Source organism: Zea mays, chromosome 2, assembly GCF_902167145.1.
Source record: "Zea mays cultivar B73 chromosome 2, Zm-B73-REFERENCE-NAM-5.0, whole genome shotgun sequence".
Classification (NCBI taxonomy): domain Eukaryota; kingdom Viridiplantae; phylum Streptophyta; class Magnoliopsida; order Poales; family Poaceae; genus Zea; species Zea mays.
Genome location: NC_050097.1, coordinates 186,998,162 through 187,016,754, shown reverse-complemented (window position 1 = coordinate 187,016,754; position 18,593 = coordinate 186,998,162).

Genomic DNA, 18,593 nt, shown 5'->3' with positions numbered 1-18,593 from the left:
TTCTATGGCTGAGTACTGCTCTAGACGGACTGTGAACCAGTATGCTCTGCCATCTGATACTAATATCCAGTTTTTCCACACTCAGCTGCAGTTTGATGTCTTTTGGGGCACCCTGGTGGATACCAATTTTCATAAGCATCAGGTGATTGATTGGTCCTTCTTGCTCAGTCAATCAGTCATGGAGGGTCTCATCCCCAAGTTTGAAACATGTGGACTATATCAGTTTATGGGGCAACGCACCGATTTCAATGAAATGGCAGTTAAGCAATTCCTGGCTACCTCTGAGATTGACATTGCAGAAGAATCTATCACCTGGATGACTGGCTTCAAGCGCTATTCTGCTTCTTTTGCTGACTTTGCCGCTGCCAACAGTCTGGACTATGGCACCATTTCTGCTGGGCTGGATCTTTATACTGAAGATAATTTTGAGGATTTTGTGCAATTTTATGAGCCAGCCAGGCTCGGTATACCCAGGAGGTTTGGAGAGACAGCAGGACTCCGACATCATCCTACTGTCATCAACAAGATTGCCAGAGTCACCATTCTTCCCAAAAGTGGTGATAAGAGTAAAATTCGAGATAAGTTCTGGAACATAATCCAGCACATCATGAATGGTGAAGTCATGAACATTGTTCTTTTCATGATGAGGCAGCTTAATGATTTAAAGATGGACAAGAATCAAAACTTGGCATATGCTCCATACATTATGGCTCTCATCAAATCCAAGACAAGATTTGAGGGCCCATGCGAGATTGTTCACACTCCATTCAGGCCTTTTAAGAATGAGATAGGGTTTCTCACCAGGCCACTCACTCCATTCCCAGATGATGAGGAAGACCCTGGCTATGAGGGTGGAGCAGCTCCTAATGTTGAGGAACAGCAGATGCCTCCTCCTCCACCTCCTCCTCAGCCTCAGCACTATTGGGAGCCTGCTCCAGGATATTTTGATCCTTATTTTCACAATATGCAGCAAGGGCTGGAGACTCATATTGATGCTCGCTTTGATGGCCTGATGTCACATGTGGATCACCGCCTTGATGACATGCAGTCTCGCTTTGACAGTAACTGGGATGCACTTAACTCTGAATTTTCTGAGTTTCGTGATCAAATTCACACTAATGTCACTGATCCCATCATGTCAAGGCTGAATAATATGCAACAAAGTTTTCAAGATAACATGGGTGCTCTCTCCAGTCAGTTTGACAATCTTTCTACAACTGACAACATGCATGATATCAGTCAGAGGCAGCAGCAGCTCCAGCAGGACTTTGGCCAGTTCTCCTCCCTGTTTGACACCTTCAGCACTCATTACTACAACATGCATCCTCCGCCGAGTGATCAGTGAGGCCTCTCCTTTCTGGCAATTGATGCCAAAGGGGGAGAGAAGTGGAAGAGAAGTTGTCTGGCGTTTCTTTCAGGGGGAGTTGGTGGTTCTATGTGGACATCAAGACCATGCATATGCATTTTACCTTTTCATGCCGCTTTAGTTTATGTCTTATGCATTCGGAACTTGGTTTGATCCATTAACTCTATGTCGTATGTCTGTGGACTATTATCTGTAATATTCTGTGGGATGAACTATGTTTTAGCTCAAATTACTCTGTGTGTGGTTAATCGAGATGTGATTATAATTGCTGCGCTCACTCTACGGATCATCTCTTGTATGCCTCGATAACCATGATTGTAGGAAAGTCTCCATCAAGCTCCAATATATTATGTGTGTTATATCTTCAACTTCAAATAATCCTGCACACACTTAGGGGGAGCCTTTCTTGCATACTGAGTTTTTTATTGGGATTTATCTATCTCTTGGACAGAACTTCAAATCAAGATAAGTCCTATGAAACTCATCTCCAAGATCTATCTTATACCTTAGGTATGAGAGAGATTTGGAGAAACTAAACTTCTCTTTAATATACTATGTGGTGTTGTCATCAATTACCAAAAAGGGGGAGATTGTGAATCATCTAGGCCCCTTTGGTAATGTTTTGGTAATTAATGACAACTACTTGTGGACTAACGATTCTTGGAGAAATAAGAATGCAGGGTTGGACCACATAGAACAGGAAATGTTGAAGAGTCATACGCATTGGTTGTGGATCAGATGAAGGCAAAGGTATAATATAGGTTTTACTTTTGCCGGTCTTGAGGTGTTTAGAGAAGATACCTGACCGGATTAGTAGGCTAGATAGCCGTACTATTAAGAGGGGTCAATGACTTAGATCTGTGTAAAACTTAGTGCCTCATAGAGCATCAAGTAGTTGCATTTGCATAAGGGCTAACAGCGCTTCTCATTTCGTGAGTTAAAAGTTCATTCAAAAGCATGTTTGAAATTTGAGAAGTCTTGGTCGCGCGGACTGTCCGGCCCTTGGGGGCGGACCATCCGCGATCCTCCAGAGGGTCCGGGGTTTGACCATTTGTGTTGACTCTGTGTTCTATTGCACTGCGGACCGTCCAGGCCTTAGGGCCGGACCGTCCGCAGTCCTGACCAGAGGAAGGTGGCTTCGGGTCAGTCCCTGAATTATAGGCGGACGGTCCGCCTGTGAGGCGCGGACGGTCCGCATGTGTATAACTCGTTTTTGGACAGGGACTGTGTGTTTTTATTGATTTGTACTACGGACGGTTCGGGGGACCAGTCCAGACAGTACTGTCTCAGGTCGCGGACGGTCCGGGATTTATAACCGGACGGTCCGCGTGTGTTAACTCCGTTTGATCCGAGGCTCGGGTGTTTGAAATTGCCAGGTCGCGGACGGTCCGGCCTTGAAGGGCGGACTGTCCGGACCCACCTTTTGAGTCTGCTCTGACATGTTTCAACGGTCATTATAGTCGTTATGGTGTACGGCGGACCGTCCGGCCCTAGGGCGCGGACGGTCCGCGTGTGCGCAGAACTGCCCCTTTTGCACATAACGGTTGGTTTTAGATGGGGGACTATAAATAGAAGGGTAGCTCGTGTGTGAGACCTCTCTTGGCCATTCCTTGCACACATTGAGCTCATTTGTGATCCTCCAACTCACTCTCTCACACTCTTTGCTTGAGATTGCATTCTAGTGAGAGATTGAGGGTTCCTAGTGCATTTGCATCAATTGGTGATTCTTGAGGCACTAGGTGGTACACCGAGCAAGCGTCGTTGGCTTGTTACTCTTGGAGGTTGCCGCCTCCTAGACGGCTCGAGTGATTGTCTCCGTCGAGCTCTCCAAGAAGATTGTGGAGAAGCCGCGGTGTTGATTGTGAGGGGTTCGCGCCTACCTCGCCGGAGCGGCAAAGGTGACATTAGTGGAATCGAGGTATTGAGTGATTTCTTGTCCACTTGGCTCAAAGATCAAGTTGTGTCTTGATAGAGGAGCAAGTGAGAGCTTGAAGTCCACCTCAACGTGGATTAGGGGTGATCGGCAAATCACCGATACCACGGGATAAATTTCGGTGTCTATTCCTTCTAGCATTACTTATTGCCTTGCAATTGATTAGTGCTTTGCTTATTGTTCTTCAAGTATTCAATCTCCGTAGTTGTCTTTCATACATTGTTTACTTATTAACACTAGTAAATTTATTCCTCTTGTTGTATTGATTAAATTTACTTAGTATCATTGTTTTTAGTCAAAACCGTCTATTCACCCCCCTCTAGCCGGTGTCCTAGATCCTACAAGTGTACATGCATTACATGTCTATATTAAACTATACTCGGTTATATATGTTAGAGGATGGAGGACCGTGAGTGGATGTACATGGGCCGCGTTCGACGTAATGATGTCACCCCAGAATGGATTAGGAAGACCGATGCTTTCGTGGAACGGGCATATGGCGAAGCTGCTAAAGGAGCTAGCCTAGTCCCTTGTCCGTGCAGCAAATGTGACAACCGGAAAAGAAAACCAAAGAAGGCCATGGTAGAACATATTTGGAAGAATGGATTTATGCCGGACTATACTCGGTGGATCTTCCATGGTGAAGCGCATCGCACGAGAGAGGAGGTGGTGAGACAACGTGTCGAGGATTACGATGCTGATGCCGGGGTAGGAGACATGTTGAACGACTATCACGAGGCACAGTTCGCCGAAGGACGTACGGAGGACGAGCCAGAGGCGACCGCAAAGGCATTCTACGACATGTTTGACGCGGCACAGAAACCCCTTCACGGCAAGACAAAGGTTTCTCAACTGGATGCCATTGGGCGTATAATGGCGTTCAAGTCGCAGTATAGCATGAGTCGAGACGCATTGGATGGTTTGTTGACAGTTATTGGCAGCCTGCTTCCGGAGGATCACGTTCTGCCAAAGAGCATGTACGAGGCACAGAAACTCCTTCGTGCACTCAAGATGACGTATGAGCAGATACATGCTTGTCCGAAGGGCTGCGTCCTATTTAGGAAAGAACACACTGAGGCAAAGTACTGTCCGAAGTGTAAATCATCTAGGTTCATGGAGGTAGACTCTGGTGATGGACAGAAGAGGCAGCTCGACATCCCCGTGACAATCCTACGCCACCTTCCGTTCATACCGAGGATCCAGCGTCTATACATGACAGAGGAATCCGCGAAACAAATGACATGGCACAAAAAAGGCAAACGATACAATCCTGACAAGATGGTTCACGCATCCGATGGTGAAGCATGGACCCACTTTGATGCCATTCACCATGAGAAAGCCAAAGAGGCTCGTAATGTTCGTGTTGCGCTGGCCACAGATGGGTTCAATCCCTATGGAATGACCGCTGCCCCATACACATGTTGGCCCGTGTTCGTTATCCCCATCAATCTCCCCCCCGGCGTATGCTTTCAAAGACAGAACATATTCGTGTCGTTGATAATTCCTGGACACCCGGGGAATAAAATGGGCGTGTACATGGAGCCTTTGATTGATGAATTGGTCCGTGCTTGGGAGGAAGGGGTATGGACGTACGACCGAGCTACGAAGACAAACTTCAAAATGCATGTTTGGTACCAGTACTCCATGCATGACTTTCTGGCGTATGGGCTATTTTGCGCCTGGTGTGTTCACGGTAAGTTCCCATGCCCAGTTTGCAAGGAAGCTCTTAGGTTCATTTGGTTGAAGAAGGGTGGCAAATATTCGTCATTCGATAAACATCGACAATTTCTCCCTCCTGACCATGCATTCCGACTAGACATCAAGAACTTTACGAAAGGTGTCGTGGTGACAGACTGCCCACCTGCAATGATGACTGGTGCCGAAGTTCGTGAACAGATAGATGGTCTCGTGGCCAACCCAGAAGGTGGTTTTGTGGGATATGGTGAGCAACATATGTGGACACATAAGTCGGGCTTGACTCGGCTCCCCTATTATGATGACCTGCTCCTTCCACACAACATTGACGTGATGCACACTGAAAAGAATGTCGCCGAGGCACTTTGGGCGACAATTATGGAGATTCCTGATAAGTCAAAGGATAACGTAAAGGCAAGAGTGGATCTGGCAGAGTTATGTGATAGACCAAACCAAGAGATGAAGCCGCCTAGTGGTGGTAAGACATGGAGAAGGCCTAAGGCCGATTTCGTCCTGAGCAGGGCCCAGAGGAAGGAAGTACTACAATGGATCAAGATGTTAATGTTCCCTGATGGGTATGCAGCTAACCTTAGTAGGGGGGTGAACTTATCTACCCTGCGAGTCTTAGGGATGAAGAGTCATGACTTCCACATATGGATTGAACGAATTCTTCCGGCGATGGTTCGAGGCTATGTCCCTGAGCATGTCTGGCTAGCGCTTGCAGAGTTGAGCTATTTCTTCCGCCAGCTTTGTGCAAAAGAGTTAGCTCGGACCATGATTGCAGACTTGGAAAGGATGGCACCCGTGTTACTGTGTAAGCTGGAGAAGATCTTTCCACCCGGCTTCTTCAATCCGATGCAGCATTTGATTATTCATCTCCCGTATGAGGCACGAATGGGGGGGCCCGTGCAGGGACGTTGGTGCTATCCAATCGAGAGATGTCTAAAGAGTATCCGAAAGAAATGTAGAAATAAATGCAAAATCGAGGCTTCCATTGCAGAGGCATACATACTGGAGGAGGTGTCAAACTTCACAACAACTTACTATGGTGACAAACTGCCGAGCGTGCATAATCCACCCCCTCGTTACAATGATGGCGGCAATGAATCGAACCTCAGCATTTTTCGAGGGCAACTCGGAAGCGCGAGTGGTTCGACCACCAAGACCCTGAGACATGAAGAGTGGCGCCATATCATGCTATATGTATTGACCAACCTTGAAGAGGTGACGCCATACATGGAGCAATTTCTTCATGAATTCTGGCGTCGATCAAGGGACCCAACTCCACAGGAATATGATACCCTTCTTAGAAAGGGTGCGGGAAATGGATTGCCCGATTTCATTTCCTGGTTTAAACATAAGGTACGTGCTTAGTTTGTTATTCCAAGTTGCTCTTACGTGCGAATAATATAACAATCTAGCGTGTTTGAACTAGCAGGGCCAAAGAGAGCCGTCTATGAGTGCCGAGTTGAGACAAGTAGCCAATGGCTTTGCCTATAGGGTCAGGAAATTTTCTGGGTATGACGTCAATGGATACCGTTTTCGCACAACAAGCTACGACCAAAGTCGGCCCAATCGAAAAACCACGTGTTCTGGAGTCTTTACGCCCGGGCTTGACGAGGTCGAGTATTATGGAAGAATTGAAGAAATATATGAACTCAATTTTTATGGTTCCAAACCTCTTACTCCAGTGATATTCAAATGTCATTGGTTTGACCCTGAAGTTACGAGACGGACACATTCTAATCTTGGGCTAGTCGAAATTCGACAGGATTCCACCTTACCAGGAGACGATGTCTATATTGTGGCCCAACAGGCCACACAAGTGTATTATCTTCCATATGCGTGCCAAACGAAACAACATCTTAAGGGTTGGGATGTTGTGTATAAGGTATCACCGCACGCTAAATTACCTGTTCCAAACGATGAAGATTATAACTTAGACCCGGACACATATGACGGAGAGTTCTTCCAAGAAGATGGGCTCGAAGGGCAATTTGAGATAGACTTAACCGAAGCGATCGGAATGGAAGTAGATATTGAAATGGTTGTTGATGACGAGGATGATGAGGTGCAAAATGAGAATGACTTAGAAATACTTGAAGGCAATGCCAATGACGAAATTGCGCCTTCAGATGATGTTGACTATGAAATGGTTCATAGTGATGATGACACTTATGATCCGGCTAACCCGGACACATATGAAGATTATTTTTAATCGATGTAATGCTATATTTCATTTATTTTGCATATGTTTCTAAATACATATTTTTTTATCTGTGCTTAATTGTTTACTCTTAATTGCAGGTTGTTGGACAAAGATGGTGGGCGGTGGGACGAGGACGAGGAGGGGGAGGGGGAGGGGGAGGGGGAGGGGGAGGAGGAGCACCCGTAGGACGGAGGAGGAGGCGCAGCAGGACGACGCCGTACAGCAGCAGGTGGAGCAGCAAGCCGCTGTCGATGCGGCACAGCAGGACGACGACGATGCGGCGCAGCAGGACGACGACGACGACGCCGCTCAGCAGGACATCTCAGGTTCTGGCTCCTCAGGTTCGAGGAGTATCTACCTGCGAGGTCCCGCGAGCCTACCTAAGCGACCCATACTTCGTGACAGACGTCCGCTGATACGACCCGATGGAGAGAGGTAGGTAACTTTAGATGTTGTTGTTGCTTTTTCATATTATATGTTCAAATTAATAATAGAAACTAATACTTCATCTTAATCACTTCGACAGGTCTTGGATGGTTTTGGGGACTGCAGGGGGTCACGGCCGCAACCCCAATGGCATCCTCGGCCTTCTATGCCGGGAACACTTTCCTGGACTTGTCGAGTACGCCGGAGTGACGAGCCCAGCATACACCTTCGACCACTACGCCGTCGCCCCCGATGCAGTAGATCGGGACGGCAGACAATTCAACAACAAGGCGGAGCGGGTGAAGCAAGAGCTGTGGGTAAGTCTTCCTCGCACTATATTGTTTAATAAGTCGCATTTGTTGCATATTCTTGAAATAATGTATGGATACATCGTCTTTGTATGTAGGATTTCTTCAGGTGCGATGCTGGATACGAGGCCAGGGCGGATGTGGTGTCTACGACGTGCTGTAAGAAGCTCGTCGTGGACATGCACTACGAGGCGCGCATCCAGGCCATCATCACTTACCACGGCTCCGTCCTTGGGGAGAAGGTGAACAAGAAGGACGCCTGAACCATGTCATTGACTGCGGACCAGTACTTGCAGGTAAATACAAAACTTTATTATTGGTACTAAATATGCTTATTCTTATCTTCTGATATGCGGTGTACTTATATTTTTTTAGATGATTCCTCATTGGTGCGCCGCGCATCCTGAGTGCTGGGAGAAGATGGTGCAGAGGTGGTGCTCGGCTGAGTGGGACGAGGCGCACAACGCTAGCCGGGAACGGCGTTTGCTGATGCAAGGTCCCTCCCACCATCAAGGCAGCCGCAGCCTGGGCAAATACGCAGAAGCATGGGTACGCGCTCTTTTTTATTTAGGTATATAACTTTCGATTAGACATGATTTCTAACCATATCGTTGGTTTTCTCGCAGTCGGCGGCACATGGTGGCGCGCCTTGCTCCACGTTCTCGGCATATGCCATGGCCCACAAGGGGAAGGCGACGTCTGACGTCACCTACAACCCGGATGACGGGCCCGAGGCGTACACCAACCCCGCCATCCACAGCCGACTCAGTGAGTACACCGCCATGGCCAAGGAGGTCCATGGGCCAGATTACGATCCGAGGACCGAGGACATCGACGGAGATGTCCTCATGAGGGTCGGAGGAGGCAAGAGGCATGGGCGGTACTGGATTGCCGACGGGGCAATCGACTCGTCCTCCACTCCCACTCTTTCTCAGGTGCGAGCAAGGAGCACGAGCGCGAGCCCAGCCATACGACCTCGGCAGGACACCTCACAGCATCGTATCCAGCAACTCCAGGTTATTCCTTATCTATTCATCGTTCATTGATTTTTATATATCTGTTCTTTGCATTATCGTAACATTAGGGCGAAATATTACAGACTCAGCTAGATGATGAGAGGAGGCAACGTGAGGAGCTGGAGAAGAGGATGGCGGAGATGTTCGCGTACATGCAGAGCCTTGGCGCCGCACAGGGTCATGCTCCACCACCTCCGTTGTTCCCTGCAGCTGACCCTACAGAGTTCACTACTCCTGTGAGTATCAAAATTTTAGTACTGCATGATATTTATTCATATGTTCTCACACATACAATCTCTTCTCTGTGCAGGGTCAATCGGCGGCGTCGATGAAAGCATCTAGGCCCCTGGTTGGTTTTAGTGATTAATGACAACGTAATATTATATGTGACTAACGTGTGTTTTGCAGAGACAAATGGTAAGTTAGGTCACATGACAGGTAAAAGCACTACAATGTGAAAGCAATCCCGGAGATAAGAACTCGAAGCGACGGCTAAAACGACGGAACAAAAGGTGAAGGTCTACGGAGTCCGAGTGTCAAGGAGATGTGGACACTCGCGATTTAGTTAGGTCTTTTATTCTCTTTTAGTCGTACTATAAAGAGGGGTTGTCGATGAGTAGTTTGACCAAGAGAGTTCTAGTGTAGTGTTGGTGCACAATCACACTCATACACAGTGCTAGGTGTCACTCTAGAACTCACATACAAGTTAGAGCGAAAACCGATTTGAAAATCAGCTGAAAAACCAGACTTAGGGTTTCTGGCTTTGGGGCACCGGACTGTCCGGTGTGCACCGGACTGTCCGGTGCACCCTCTGCCAGGTGGGACCAGGCTGGTTCACAGCAGAGCCTTCCCAGTCGCAGAAACCCGAGAGCGCTGCCTTCGGAGATGAATTTTAGTGGCACACCGGACATCGCACCGGACTGTCCGGTGTGCACCGGACAGTGGACTGTTCACTGTCCGGTGCGCCATGAGTCCAACGGCTCTGTGTCAGAACTAGCCGTTGGAAGTGACCGTTGGCGCACCGGTGGCGCACCGTTGGCGCACCGGTGGCGCACCGGACTGTCCGGTGCGCCATCGCGCAGCAAGTTTCCTGTAACGGCTAGTTGGTGGGTGAGGGCTATTTATACCCCTTCCACCCACCATATTCAATGTCTTGCACTCCACATTTATTCCAGCACTTTGGTAGAGCATTGCAAGCACCAAAAGCCTAGTGAGGAGATTAGAGAATCATAATCCGCGCTTGTTCCTCATTAGCGCTAGTGAGAGCCACCTAGAGCACACACCACTTGCATTAGGCTTCTCTTGGTCAAGCGAAAGTCTATGGCTTGTTACTCTTGGTGATCGGCATCACCTAGACGGCTTGGTGGCGTTGGGAGCTCGGTGATCACCGTGAAGATCTTGTTGGTGACCCGACTCAAGTTTGTAAGCGGTCTCGAGGGATCCACCGCGCCGGAGTGGCAAAGGATCATCTCGTAGTGAGCACTTGGTTCTTGCAAGGACCAAGGGGGAGCGATACCCTTGCGCGGGTGCTCCAACGAGGACTAGTGGAGAGTGCCGACTCTTCGATACCTCGGGAAAAATTGGAGGAGTCTTCTAAACTTTGCTTTACATTCCGCACTTAATTCAAGCTATTTACTTTGTGTATTTGTTTAGCAAGTATTTGAAGCATTGTTTTAGCCTTGTTACATTTCTAGTATTATTTTCTTAGTGCTAGTTGTTGGGGTGAAGTTGGGCTCTTGTTTAGCTCTTGCTTAGGTTTTAATTAGTGTTGATTTTTAGAAAAGCCCAATTCACCCCCCCTCTTGGGCATCGTGATCCTTTCAATTGGTATCAGAGCCTTGTTGCTCATAGATTAGCTTAACCGCTAGAGTTACGATGTCCGGTGGGGATGGACCTCCTCCCGTTTTTGATGGTGACGATTTTCCTTATTGGAAAATTCGTATGGAAGCATACTTAGAGGCTATAGACATTGGTGTCTATAAAGCCGCCACACAAGGGTTTCCCCAACCTAGAGATCCCACAAATCTTGTAGGTGATGAATTCAATTATGAGAAATGGAATGCGAAGGCCAAAAACACCCTTTTTAGAGGCCTTTGCAAAGATGTGTTCAATAGAGTTCGGAATCATAAAAATGCTCATGATTTGTGGATGGACATTTGTGCTCTACACGAAGGAACTAGAAGTGAACGTGAGGAAAGATATCACATAGCTATGCGAAAGTTAAATTCTTTTGAAATGCTTGCTAATGAAAATGCAAACGCTATGTACTCACGACTTAATATTCTTGTAGAGGAAGTCAATGGATTGGGGCTTACTCAAATCTCACAACCGGATGTTGTGAGGAAGATTCTCAGTGTCCTCCCAATAGACAAATATGGACACATTGTCACTGTGCTACATCAAATGGATCTTTCGGTTACCACACCTACACAAATTTTGGGAAAGATCAATGCCCATGAAATGTACATGCACATCAACGACAAAGAAGAATCATCCTCCAAAAGAAAGGATTTGGCCCTCAAAGCAAATCATGAAAGAAAAGGAAAAGCAAAAATACAAGTTGAGGAAGAATCCTCAAGTGATGATGACCTTGATGCAAACATTGCCTTGATGGTAAGGAAGACCACCAAGATGTTGAAGAAGCTAAATAGAGAAGGCATCAAATTTGATTCAAGGAAGAAGAAGTTCTTTTCCAACAAAAGAAAGCCCATCTCTGAGATGGACTGCTACAACTGTGGTGAGCTTGGTCATCTTGCTCATCAATGCAACAAGCCCAAGAAGAACAAGTTCAAGGGCAAGAAAGAAGATGACAGTGATGATGAAAAGAAGGAAAAGAAATTCTTCAAGAGGAAGGATGGGAAGCAAAAGAGGTTCCACAAGAAGAAGAATGGAAAGGCCTATATTGTTGGTGACTGGCTCACCGACGTCGAATCATCAAGTGGATCTTCTTCAAGTGAAGAAGAGGATGATGAAAAAGTTGCGGCCATCGCCGGGGACTTCTCTTCACCACCACCATCGCCATCATCCACTTCTCACCTGTGCCTTATGGCTAAGGGTGAACGAAAGGTACAAAATGATATTGATGATGATAGTGATAGTGATAGTGATGAAGAATTTGCTTCACCTTCATATGATGAGTTAGCTGACTTACTTAAAGAATATACTCAAATCATTAGAAAGTCAAAAGCTAAATGTGATAGGTTGAAAAATGAAAATGAATCTTTAAATGCCAAGTATGACATAGTTATAAAGGCTAGTGATGAAATAAAAGAAGAAAATAAAACTATGTCATCAACTGTAAATGAGCTCACAATCTCCCTAAAAGATGCTAAGGAAAAATATGACAAATTAAATGAAGCTAATAGGGAGTTGCAAAATAGACTAGTTAAGATCAAGGAAGACTATACTCAAATTAAATTTGATCATGACAATCTTCTTGTTGAAAATGAACTTTTATCTTGCAAAACACATGAGGCTATTAACCCTGTTGTTAAGCTTGATGTAGCAACCTCATGTGATGATTTGATTCAAGAAGAGCAAACTAGTCTACATGCTGAATTGACTGAAAAAGTTGAAGTCCTGACTTTAGACAACCAAAAATTGAAGAATTATTTGACTGATGCAACTACTAGAGGAAAAGTTGCTATTGAGAACAATGATTTCAACAATGAGTTGGCAGTGGATAATCAAAGGCTTAAGAATGAGGTCAAGAAACTAAAAAGTGAAAATGAACATCTTGCAACAAGTGTGCAAAAGTTCAACAAGGGTCAATACCTCCAAAATGAGCTGCTTATGAACACTGTTATGAAAAATAACAAGAGTGGTATTGGATACAATGCTTTTGTGCAAAAGAAATCTATCACTCAATACAAGCCAAAGCAGACTCACAAGCCTATCAAATGCTTTGAGTGTGGAAATGAAGGTCATTTTGCCCACAACTGCAAAGCTAAACCACCAACTCCCTTGCCTAAGCACTCAAGACCATTTGCTTTCAATGCTCACTATGTTCTAAGAAAGGTTGCAAATGGAAAGATTAAGGTTACATTCCTAGGTCCACCAAATAAGAGTAGACCTAGACAAATCTGGGTGGCAAAGTCCTTAATTGAGAGAGTCACTGGTCCTATGCAATATAGGGCTCTCAAAACTCAAGCTTGAATTGTCTGTGAATGTAGGTGAACTACAAGACCGGTGGGAGCCATTGGGTTATTGACAGTGGATGCACACAACATATGACAGGCAACCCACGGATGTTCACCTCATTAGATGAGAATGTTGATGGTCAAGATAAAATCACATTTGGAGACAACTCAAAAGGAAAAGTACAAGGACTTGGCAAGGTGGCAATCTCAAATGACTTATCAATATCAAATGTTCTCTTAGTTGCACCTTTGAGCTTCAATTTATTATCAGTGGGACAACTCTGTGATCTTGGACTTCAATGCTTATTCACCCCATCAGAGGTTATTGTAACAAAAATGGATGATGAATCAATGGTATTCAAGGGTTTTAGATACAACAACCTCTACTTAGTGGATTTCACTTCAGAAGATGCAGACTTAAGAACTTGCCTCTTCACCAAAGCTTCTCTTGGATGGCTTTGGCATAGGAGGCTTGCACATGTTGGGATGAGCACACTCAAGAAGGTATTAAAGAAAGATATGGTTAGAGGATTAAAGGATGTGGTATTTGAAAAGGACAAGCCATGCAGTGCATGTCAAGCTGGAAAGCAGGTTGCTAATACACATCCCACTAAAGCTTTCATGTCAACATCAAGGCCACTGGAACTACTTCATATGGATTTATTTGGACCTACAAATTATGTCAGTGCCGGTGGCAACCTCTACTGTCTAGTGATTGTTGATGACTTCTCAAGATACACTTGGGTGTTCTTTCTCCATGACAAATCTGAAGTTGCATCTATATTCAAGAAGTTTGCCAAGAAAGCTCAAAATGAATTTGATTGGAAGATTAAGAAGATCAGAAGTGACAATGGCAAAGAATTTGACAACACCAACATTCATGAGTACTGTGATGAAATTGGGATCAAGCATGAAGTATCTGCCACATATACACCTCAACAAAATGGAGTTGTTGAAAGGAAAAATAGGACCTTGATCACTCTTGCAAGAACAATGATTGATGAGTATAACACACCGGAGAGGTTTTGGGCTGAAGCTGTCAACACTGCTTGCTATGCATCAAACAGACTATTTCCTCACCGGCTATGTTGGTGACTTGTTCTCAAATGCTAAGAGTTAAGAACAAGGCAACATGAAAAGTGTTAAATGTTAAAGTCCTTCGTCCTTCGAAGCATTATGTCCCTTCGGGAAATAATGAGTTTCGGACGAAAGTCATAAGAGACATACCTTCGTAAATATAATAGGTAATAACGAAAGACTCATATAAAGCATGAGATATAATATAAGCATCATCATGGGATCATTTCTATTTTATTAACACGGGAAAATAGAAATGATTTCAAATTACAAATGTACCTTCGGTCCTGAGAGAAGGTAAAAAGTACAGGCGTGACGCAAAAGCAAATGTAAGGTCAGCGTGAACAGTACGGGAGTACTGTTCATCTATTTATAGACGCGGGACGCAGCCCACGTAAAATTACATCCATGTCCATTACATTTGTTAACGGTTTATGGAAATCTATTGAGGACCCCGAAGTCTTTTCATCTTTAGGTCGGTTCCCCCTTGTGCCATCGCGCCGAAGCTTCCCTGCGTACAGCTTCGGCTGCCCCCGACCTTCGTCTGGCTCAGCCTTCGTCCTGGTCGTGCTCCATATCCATAATTCTGAATCCGAAAATACCTGTTCATATAATTCACTTGGAAAACATTGTCAAATCATGTTTTTGAGGACCTTCGGAGGACGAAGGCCCCCAACAGTAGCCCCTCGCAATATTAATTTGTAAATAATAAATTCAGATTGCGATATGGACGAAGGCCTTGAGCCGAAGGTCCGAAAAAACACCTTCCCTTTGCTAGAATAGCAACGTTCACTGACAAGCGGGGCCTTTTAACTTTCAACGCCCTAGGCGTATAAATAAGAACACATCGTGAATTCATTTGGTACACACGCTTGCCTTTTGCTTCGGCCCACTAAAAATTTTTAGCTCTTGCTCATTGAGATTTGCTGGTCTTTTTGATTTCGAAGCTTCGGCCTCGGGAACAAATTTTTAGTGTTTCCGAAGATGTCTGAAGACAAGAAGATCCCTGCTGAGACGAAGCTGAGTCTCGAGGAGGAGAAGAATCTGGGGTTCCTGATAGCGATGGCAGAGACTAATACAGAGAAAATCACGAAGGAGATTCTCGAAGGTTTGTCCGAAGATACTGATGACAGCGACAGCTATGATGTGGAAAGTGATGGGGAAGAGGCCGAGGATCGACCGTGGCGACCAAGTCACTCAGTTTTTGGGAAAACAACCATCAAGCAGAGTCACATTGATAATATGAGGGGGCGATACTTCCGAGATATATCTATTGTGAGAGCTGATGCCGGGGAAAAGACTTCTCCCACCCCTGAAGAAGATGAAGTTGTGATTTTCCGAAGCCTCCTCAAGGCTGGGCTTCGATTCCCCCTGAGCAATTTTGTTGTTGAGGTACTGAAAACGTTCCAAATCTACCTTCATCAACTCACTCCCGAAGCTATTATAAGAATGGGGATTTTTGTCTGGGCTGTGAGAAGCCAAGGTTTGGAGCCAAACGCTAAAAGCTTCTGCAACATACACGAGTTATTGTACGAGACGAAGCCCTGGGGAAAGGAGCAATACCACAACAACTTTGGGTGCTACAGCTTCGGCGCCCGCTCCGGGTCAAGCTACCCTGTGCCAACCTTTCGGAAGAGGTGGCCCGGAGCCTGGATGTCTGAATGGTTTTATGTGAAAAATGATCTAACAGCGCAAAATAATGTCAAAAGTATCATTATGTACCCAATTTGGCAACGCTTCGGGCTTCGAAGGCCGAAGGTTGAAATGGATGAGGCAGCCGAAGAATGCCAAAGAGCCTTCGGCGCAGTCTGCTCCTTCATTGGGTCAAGGGACTTGGTCCAGGAGCACATTGCCTTCAGGGTATGGCCACTTGCAGAAAAGTGGGAAATGCCGAAAGAAACCATCAAAGAGTCCGACGAAGGTGGACTAGTCAGATTAAAATACACATTCAAATATACAGATAAATTTATTGAACCTGATGATGACTGGCTGAAAAGCATTGAAACATTAAGTGATGAATTACTTGGGGCATTCTCGAAGGCTGAAAATACTGCACTATCAGCAGCCTTCGGAGGCCGAAAAAAGAAGAGACTGAACCGAGTGTTTGATGCAATCGGGTTCTTCTATCCTGATTATTGCTATCCCATTCGAAGGCAGAAGAGAAAAAACACAATCTCTGCAAAAGAAGGAGCTGCAGCTGCTCCTAGCGAGCCAGAACTGAAAAGGAAAAAGATAAAGGTTCTTACGCACCGGCCGCGTTATATTGAACCAGCTTCGGTGCCGGAGTTTACCGGGAAAACTTCTTCAGCCACCGAAGCTGAAAAACTAATCGAGCCAGCCTTGTTGCCAGAGATCGCAGAAACGGCCGAAATGCCACCAAAGATGGAATCAGAACACTCAAACATTTTGTTGCCAGAAACAAAAGAGAAAACCGAAGCGCCGCTCACAGAAAAAATTGAGGAGGTAAGAGAAGCAACTGAGGGCTCCAAAACATCAGAAGTTTTGAGTCCTACAGCAATCATTGGGACAGCAAAAAATGAAAAAGTGCCAGCTGCAACTCCGAAGAGAAAAAGAATGGCTAATGTGCTAGACGTATTGGAAACGATCAAATCTTCGAGCACACCTCCGAAGAAAGCTGCTGTTACTCCTGAAACAACAGCTGAAATCTCTGGTTCTACAGCTCCAGAGCAAGAGATTTCAGCCGAAGCTGGACCCTCAGAGCCCGCAAAAACTTTGGAAAGTGAGACAGAGAAAATAACAAAGCCAACTATCGAAGAATCTAGTGTTGTTGCCCCCGAAGCATCCCCCAAGACTCGTGATTATATTTTTCGTCATGCTTCGGGGAAAAAATTATCAGAAAAAGAAGAACAAGAGCCCAGCATTATGCCCAAAAACTGAAATATCTGAAGGGAGCATTAATATTTAATGGCAGTGGAGAAGAAGACTTCTTGTACTGTCTTCCCGACAACAAGGAAATTTCTGTCTGTCGGGAGATAAGCAGAAGCTTCGGATTCCCAACTTTAGAAGACGGACTTTCGGTGCTATCAAAAAACGATCTGGCTGACAGCCTAGCTTATAACAGTTTAAAGGTATGATAAATGAAATCCTTGTATTTTTCCGTTCATTTAAACCCTCTGACACACACACATATTCCTTTTTGCAGGGCTTGATTCTTAGCAATGCTCTCAGAGCCCAGAAAGATACTGAAGACGAAGGGTGTACTATAGCCCTGAGCAACCTTCGTTCCGAAGTAATTGAACTGAGGAACGAAGGTCTCGAAAAAGACAAAATATTATACTCATTGATAGATAAAATAAAGGAGGACGAAGCTGCTTTCAAAAGTCAGGCTGAAGCTCAGAAACGCGAAATTGAAGACCTTCGGAAACAACTGGCCAGAGCCACAGAGGAACGTATACTTGAAGAAACAAAGCGTGAACTCAGCGATCAATGGGCAGATCACCTAGAAGTGACTGTTGAAGAGCTTCGTTCATCCAAAAAGAGATGCTACAATAAATCTATAGACTGTGTTAAAAAATTAAAGGCTAGCTTCGCCAAGGTCGGCGCATTCTCAAGTGAAGAAAATTTTCTGAGGGGCAATCCCGAAAGTGTCATTGAATGGATTGACCACGAAGCTGAAGCCTTCGAAGAAATTTTAAATAGCCGAGGAGATATATGTGCCTTCTCTGGCGCCAGAGGGATTGCCACTATTTTAGAGAAGAAGGGCTGTGAACATGTGAAAATTTTAGCACAGTCCGAAGCCACCTTGTCGACTGAAGATATAAAAGATCCTTCAGCCGAAGCTAGCGCGGTTGGGGGAAAATTTTTCACCGACATCTGGGTCAACGGTGGCCGAGAAATGGCAAGAGAAATTATTCAGAGAAGTGAAAAGGGCATCCATGATGCTAGAGAAGTGGCTAAGGCTGCTGAAAAGAGCACAGAGCCCGAAGGTCAATTAGGTACTAAATAATAGCTTCTACCGTGTTGTAATCTTTAGGCTTTTAAGATCTGTTTGCGATTTGTAATAGTAATGTAGTCGTGTCCTGCTTCAGATCCGACTAAAGCGCCTTCGGGCCCTCAGCCGAAGGGGGACGACGAAATTAAAAAGATGGCCGAAGATATTATGGACGAAGTCGTCAATCGGCTTCTGAATGAAGCTGCAGGAGTCGTTTTGAGAGAGGATTAAACATTTTTGTAAAAAACTTCGGAAATGTAATATAATGTAACATTTTTGTAACCCCGAATGTAATATATCTATTTTTGCTACTCAATTCTTTACGATGCATGAAACTTTACACACGTACCGTTTTTGAGTTTGGCGAAAAAAACACCTTCCCTTCTTTTCATGCTTCGTGAAGAATATCCAAACTTCGTGAAAAAATTCTCCGAAGCTATACTTCCGAAGATGAAGATTGATTCTCTTTACG